The 6,973-nt window shown below is 35.6% G+C and overlaps 1 pseudogene; it reads left to right on the forward strand.

Annotated features, from left to right (window-relative positions):
* The first annotated feature begins 5,401 nt into the window (after positions 1-5,401).
* Positions 5,402-6,737, forward strand: LOC149229434 (calcium-dependent protein kinase 19 pseudogene; annotated as a pseudogene).
* Positions 6,738-6,973: the final 236 nt, after the last annotated feature.

Raw genomic sequence — 6,973 nt, forward strand, 5'->3', positions numbered from 1 at the left:
TGCATTCCCTTCCATATACTACAATACCAGCAATCCATCAATTCATACTCATAATTTATATAAAACAGCATAATGGTCCACATAATGTCTTATATCATAATGATTAAACATAATATCTTTATAAGACTCTTTCTTGTTTAAAATTACATAAAATACGTATTACTACATTAAAACAAGAAACACATGATTGTATATCAGAAACACATAAAAGAGCTCAGAATGTCACACATCAATTATCATTAATACAACCAAGACCCATTCTTTGAACATGTTCCTTAAATTGTCTTGGTTGTAACCCTTTCGTCAAAGGGTCTGTAATCATAAGTTCTGTCCTGATGTGCATGATTGACATTCTTTGTTTCTGAACCTCATCTTTCACAACAAGATACTTCAGTTCCATATGTTTGGCACCTTTAGAGTACTTGTTGTTCTTTGAGAAAAATACTGCTGCAGAGTTATCACAATAAATTTTCAGCGGCTTGCTAATGGTGTCGACAACCGCAAGTCCTGAAATAAAGTTCCGCAACCATAATGCATGAATTGTGGCTTCAAAATATGCCACAAATTCTTCCTCCATAGTGGATGAAGCAACGATAGTCTGTTTCGCACTTTTCCATGATATGGCACCTTGAGCAAACATAAACAGGTAACCAAAAGTCGATTTTCTAGTATCGATGCATCCAGCAAAATCTGAATCGCTATATCCAATCACTTCCGATTCATTGGATGAGCATGTAATCTTTCGTTGAGAGAAATTCCTTAGTCTCATGCAATATACTTAAATTATTTGCAGCAAGCAAGACGTCATCAACATAAAGGACCAGATAAATAAACTTGCTCCCACTGATCTTTCGGTATATACAATGATCAACCGTATTTTCCTTAAAACCAAAAGATGTAATAATGGTATTGAATTTAATATACCACTGCCGAGATGCTTGTTTAAGCCCATATATTGACTTCTTAAGTTTACACACCAATTGTTCTTTACTTTCTACAGAAAAACCCTCAGGTTGATCCATATAAACATCCTCATCAAGATCTCCATTCAGAAAAGCTGTTTTCACATCCATTTGATGCAACTCCAAATCATAATGAGCTACTAATGTCATTATTATTCTTAGTGAGTCCTTTTTCGAAACAGGAGAAAATGTCTCCTTGTAATCAACACCATATTTCTGAGTGTAACCCTTAGCAACAAGTCTAGCTTTATACCGTTTGATATTACCACTAGAGTCGTGTTTAGTTTTAAAAACCCATTTGCATCCGACTCTTTTACAGCCATGTGGTAACTCAACGAGATCCCAAACTTCATTCTGTTGCATGGATTTCAGTTCTTCTTTCATGGCATTAATCCATTCCTTTGACTCTTTACTTTCTACAGCATGTGAAAACGAAACTGGATCCTTATTGATTCCAATATCATAATCTGATTCTTGCATATAAACCACATAATCATTAGAAATAGCTGACCTACGATTTCTTTGAGGTCTTCTTAATGCTACTTGTTGTGGTTCATGCATATCAGCATTATGTAAGTCATTTCCTTCAGGAAGTACTTCTTCATTTATATGTTGTTCATTATCATCATGCTGTTATACAACAGCTGGAACAACATTTGGAGTAATAGCAGATGGAGGAACTATTCTAGGTAATGTAACATTTACCCTTGTTTCCTTTATTTCTACTATTTCTCTTCTAGTACTCCCACTGACTTCACCATTCTCAATGAATCTTGCATTACCAGTTTCTAATTGCCTCTCAACTTCATTTACAAACGTCTCAAGGACATTCACAAATATCAGTGTGTATTAGTTCAAGAAGCTGGCTGCTTCTAGTGGCTCCTTTCTTATTATGTTATTATGTTTGGTTTGTTTACCTTTAATACAATCCACACATAATTCTAGATCACTAAAGTCCAAATTTGACAAAATTTCATTACTTACTAATCTCATCATTCTTTCTTTGGATATATGACCTAGTCGTTTATGCCACAAGAAAGCAGAATTTTCATTCAACATGCTACGTTTTCATCCAACATTATTTACTACATTCAAAAAGGAATTCGCATAAGTGTCATTCAGTTTCAATTTATATAAACCATCAATTAGAATACCAGAACCAACATTATCAGCATTCTTATATAAATCGAAACAACCAGATCCAATCATACATCTAAAACCAGAAATATCCAATTTACTTGCGGAAATAAGGTTTCTAGATAATGAAGGTACATAAAGGGTACTGTATAAGTTTAATACATATCCACTTTCTAGAATTAGACGATAAGTCTCTTTTTACAGATACGACATTGAACACTCTTTAGTTCCTTCTTTTCCTCATCCTGCCCATTCTTAGCAGGTGCCTTTTTCTTCTTGAAATGACTTGATTTTCCTTTCTTTTCTTTACCAGCTTTATTACTCACAAAACTTACTGAGTGATTCACTTGATTTTTCAAACGTCCTTCTTCCTAAACAAGACTACTGGCCAATTCATTAACATTCCACTTATCCTTTATAGTGTTATAGTTAATCTGAAAAGGTCCATATTCAGAAGGTAGCGAGTTCAGGATGAACTGGACAAGAAAAGAATCCTCTACTGTAAGTCCCAGGGAGTTTAACCTTGCTGCAATATTAGTCATCTCTATAATGTGCTCTTGCATAGTTCGCGACCCATCAAACTTCATGGTCGTGAGTTCTGCCATAAGAGTACCAGCGAGTGACTTATCAGCTGAACGAAAACGCTCTTCCACAGACTGCATATATTCCTTAGCACTTTCTGTTTGTGGAATTGTTAACTTGATGTTGTTAGCAATAGTCATCTTAATAAACATAAGGCTCAATCTGTTACTGCGTTCCCATGCTTTATGGTGTGATTTTTCTGCCTCAGTACTATCTCTTGTAAGAGCAGCAGGCTTATCCACAAGGAGTGCCAAGTCAAGATCCTGAATACCTAAATGGAAATTGACTTGTTCTTTCCATTCAGAGAAATTAACACCAGTGAACAATGTAACAGATGAAGCATGTGTATTCATGGTAACTCCTGTAAATTAAAAATGAAATCACTATAAGCTCATAACTAACGCGATTCAGATGTAGACATAATAGTATAATATAGCACTCCTTTGGGTAGATACTATCTTATACTTAACATAATTAAATACCAAAACATAAGCAGGTAATAAATATATTCAATCAAATAGAGCTGACATCTTTGGATGATCAATATTTATTTAATCAAAATATCTATTAAACCTCATCATGTCAACTAGTTATAGAACAAGACTTTTCTTTGGGTAAGTTCTCAGGTTCTATCATTAGTGACGCCAGCTTTAATTGGTATTTTTATAACTGGCAATTTCTATCAATAATCGTTATGTCAATTATGCACTAAATGATTATTCTGATTTTGACCACTTTGGTGATTAACAAAATCATAAATCTCATGTGCATAAATGATTTATAACACATACTTGATGCGAAACAACATTCTGATTTTGACCACTTTGGTGATCATAAATCTCATGTGCATAAATAATTTATAGCACATACCTTATGCAAAACAATCAGTCATAGAGCAATTACTTTTATGCCCAAATTTCAAATTCAATCGAAACTGTAACTTTCCTACAGGAGTTCTACTCAACTCTGTACAAAAATGATTGCTTTGTTAGTCTTCTTACAGTGCACAAATTTGACTATCTACCAGGATTCAATAATTTATATTCACCGCATATTCATTCCAACATACACAGCGAACACACAATGATGCGGCAATTTTCTAGGTGACCTGGATCCATCATTATATGGCATCTCGAAAATACAAAGAGCATCGAAACCCAAGGATCACCGCGGAGCATAATTCAGAGTTCTAGTCCAAGCAAGAATTTGTGCAATGTATGGAAGCTAAAGGCTCCGACGTTATGGTTATGTGACATGCAATAGGGTTGTGACAACCGAACAATGATACAGTTCCAAGGATGAGTTTTCCTTCGAGGTGATGATTGTCGAATTAAATTGAGTGTGCTCCGGGCTATCAAACGAATTACAATGGAGAAGCTCAAGGCAATGACCACCTTAGTGACATGATAAGAGACAGTAACACGCGCACTGATCTATTCAACAGAGCACGGTGTATGGCGACCTTTGTAGCGAACAAATGACTGGCGCAACGACTGTTCTCAAGCTAATCCTTATTGAACTCGGATGGGAGCTCATAAACAAATACTGCAAGGACTATCCTCATCGAATGGTCATACACGCACTCGTATGCAGAAGATAACTATAAAAATTCAAGTCATTTCCTTGATGGGTGAATGTCGAAACATACATTAGCGATACGCTGCTGTTACCAGGCAAGACTCTTTGGAATCGACTTTAGCCGTTACTATGAATGGGAGAATACCGGGTGGACACAAGAAGGCGTGAATTCTCAAAGCCATTTGGAAAACAGAAATGAGGAAGCAACCAGTTGATGAGAAATCCTTTCCTCAAACATGAAAATTCATAGTGTTAAAATCAAACGAAGGAAACCCATTGTTGGGAACAATCAAAAAGCCGTTTAGGGTTTGGCGTGCTCTGGTACATACAGAACAACATTGATACCATTCATGAAACCCCACAATTTCCCGAAGGCTCAATCACATGAGTAAAGCACAAAACAGATCAATTGCAATCATAGGAAATATTCAGTTATTGATTGGCTCCGATACCAAATGTAAAAGTCTTAACTTACAGCCCAAAGATCATCAATACCGAATATTTCACAAACAGAACTTTATATGAGATGACATACCTTGATCAACAGCGGAAGATGTAATGGCTGCCATCTACTTTGATCTGACTCCTGACTGTTCCTCTTCTTCAGAATTCGGTTTCTCTCCTCTTGCCCTCACTTTCTTTATGTGCTTCTTGATGGAGAAAAATGCAACTCTTGTGTGTAGGAGAGAGAGGACCCAATCCTTTATATATTATTTAACTTTAATCTGGTACGTCCATCATATACCAATTCAACGCTTAAGATCTAATGCTTTAGATTAGAAACTGCTTTAGGATAAAATCTAAATGCTTTAAGATTAGATCGGGTCACATTAAGATTAGAAACTGCTTTAACGTTAAAAAGCAATGAGCCTTTTGCTGTTTCTAATAGCAGTTTCTAACAGAAAGGTCTACTGTCCATGAGCAGGAAAATATTTTCTTTTTCCCTGCTAACAAAATCCACAAAGCAACATATTTTTCGCACGGGCTCCATCGAGGACGAATACAGTTTCGGGCGGCAGCTGAGCGACCAGCGCCAGCGAAAGGTGAGGATCTGTTACAGCAAAGAAACCGGCACTGCCTTCTGCTGCAAAACCATCAAAAAAATAAACGAACACGATCCTGAACCCTACAACAAAGTAGAAATGATGCGGTACTTATCAGAGTACCAGGGCATCGTCCAGCTTCATGCCGTCTACGACAATTCTCTAGAAGATTCCATTCATCTGGTCATGGAGCTGTGCGCCGGCGGAGATCTCTATGATGCCGTTGAAAAGGGAAGCAGGTTCAGTGAGAACCAAGCAGCGAGGATCTTTAAACAAGTTATACAGAGCATTCAGTATTGCCATGAGAAGGGCGTTATGCACCGCGATATTAAATTGGAAAATGTTTTCCTAGCTGACAATAATGTTGTCAAGCTAGGAGACTTTGATTTATCTACATTTTTCAGAAAAGGTATATGGTTATAGTCTTTCGAGGTTAAGTTTATTGTACATTTTTTTAATATTTCAGAATCCAATATATAATATTTGTTGGAAGAATCACCGCACCTTTATTGAACCTGTAATTTTTACTTTGGGGATCTTAGTTACTGGTTTGGAACTTACCATTTTTGATGTAACAGAAACCTCTTCAATATTTAACTTGCTTATATTTTTTGGATTTCAAAATATTCTCAAGATTTACAAAAAAATTACTCCGACTAATTTAATTGTGAATTCTTTAAATATTTAGAAATCCAATCAAAATGACCCAAATCAATTATTTAACCTCACCCCTATCTATCCAATCCCAAAATATTAAGAAAATCAACTATAAAATGCGCCCTACATTCTGATTCTCCATATATTTAACGGGTGAGATGCTAATATGGCTGACAGAGAGCGATAATTCTCTTAGGTTCGCTCTATTACGAGAATGTAGGGAGCCTGTACTACAGGGCCCCTGAGATGGTGAACTGCAGAGGTTACTGGGAGGCTGTGGACATATGGAGCGCTGGGGTCATGCTGTATGCAATGCTTTCCGGCGAATATCCCTTCGACTCGGATGAAATAGCTACGGGAGATTTGGATCTAGAAAGCCGTGCTTGGTCTGAAATCTCAGACTCTGCCAAGAATCTGATATTCGGAATGCTCCAGAAAGATCCAGAAGATAGGTTATCTACGTCGGATATATTGGGTACTATAATTTTTAGATTTTTGTTGTTGTTGTACACTTAGTTGATGTGGAGTAATTTTATTAGGTAGATTTTCACAGTTAATAATAATAGTTTGAAATACTGTCATGTTGTTGAAGTGTGGTTTGCAGGGAACACATCACTTATAAGATACAAAAAGTTTAAATTAATCAATTAGCTATTATACCAATTGTTAATTGTTTAATTCTTTGTCATTGACTTACTGTGCAGAGCATCCATGGTTTGAAGAAGCTCAGTCTGTTAGCAACATTAAATTAGATGTTGCTATTCATGTTTTATTTTGATATTATCTATCTATTTTAAATAAGGATTTAGTATGAATTTAGAGATTTAATTTATGAACCAATATTAGTTAGATGTTTTGTATAGTTATTTATTTATTTTTTCTATTTTAAGATTTTTTGGCCTGCATAAATAAAATTTCAAGTTTGATGATGAACCAATAATATACACATCATAGTAAGTATACATAATAATTTAGTTATAAATTTATTAATTACTTTAGATTCACCATCTGAAA

Source organism: Pinus tabuliformis, chromosome J (genome assembly GCF_031772625.1).
Source record: "Pinus tabuliformis cultivar Carrire ecotype Pingquan chromosome J, CPIR1, whole genome shotgun sequence".
In the NCBI taxonomy this organism is placed as follows: Eukaryota; Viridiplantae; Streptophyta; class Pinopsida; order Pinales; family Pinaceae; genus Pinus; species Pinus tabuliformis.